The sequence below is a fragment of the Arachis duranensis genome, chromosome 1, assembly GCF_000817695.3.
Source record: "Arachis duranensis cultivar V14167 chromosome 1, aradu.V14167.gnm2.J7QH, whole genome shotgun sequence".
Lineage (NCBI taxonomy): Eukaryota > Viridiplantae > Streptophyta > Magnoliopsida > Fabales > Fabaceae > Arachis > Arachis duranensis.
In genome coordinates, this window is record NC_029772.3 from 75,745,451 (window position 1) to 75,746,537 (window position 1,087).

Consider the following 1,087-nt stretch of genomic DNA (forward strand, 5'->3'; position numbering starts at 1 on the left):
ACATAAAAGAAGCTATTCTAACACATTTTTGGCAGGTGTTTAAGCTAGTAGGCAAGAGAACACTTCACAAATTCATGCACCATTCAAAACATAGCATTCTCTCCACTTCAACAATTCTTCCATACCAAATTGATAAAATCTATCTAAATATCCTAGTTATCCAACAAGATCAACAAACTAGAATTCCTATGCAATCAACAACATCAAGAAGTCACAAAATTCACAAGAATCTAAAGCTAAAAGCAAGGAGGTATACACAGGGAGGATCTTACCACGGTGGGGTGCCTCCCACCAAGCACTTTTTTTTAACGTCCTTAAGTTGGACGGTCAGTCGCTCAAGCTTCTCCTTCTCTAGGTGCATCCGCCAACAGGAACACCTCTAGCTCTTTTGGGAGCTTGTAGCCTGGTGCACGAAATTGTGATCATCAATGGCGCCATCAACATGGTACGCTCAATTGCAATCTCAACTCTTTATCACAACTTCGCACTACTAACCAGCAAGTGTACTGGGTCGTCCAAGTAATAAACCTTACGCGAGTAAGGGTCGATCCCACAGAGATTGTTGGTATGAAGCAAGCTATGGTCACCTTGTAAATCTTAGTCAGGCAGACTCAATGGTTATGGATGATGTATGAATAAAACATAAAGATAAAGATAGAGATACTTATGTAATTCATTGGTGGGAATTTCAGATAAGCGTATGGAGATGCTTTGTCCCTTCTGTCTCTCTGCTTTCCTACTGTCTTCATCCAATCCTTCTTACTCCTTTCCATGGCAAGCTGTATGTAGGGTTTCACCGTTGTCAGTGGCTACCTCCCATCCTCTCAGTGAAAATGTTCAACGCACCCTGTCACAGCACGGCTATTCAGCTGTCGATTCTCGATCATGTCGGAATAAAATCCAGTGATTCTTTTGCGTCTGTCACTAACGCCCCACAATCGCGGGTTTGAAGCTCGTCACAGTCATTCAATCCTTGAACCCTACTCAGAATACCACAGACAAGGTTTAGACCTTCTGGATTCACTTGAATGCCGCCATCAGTTCTAGCTTATACCACGAAGATTCCGATTAAGGGATCCAAGAGATA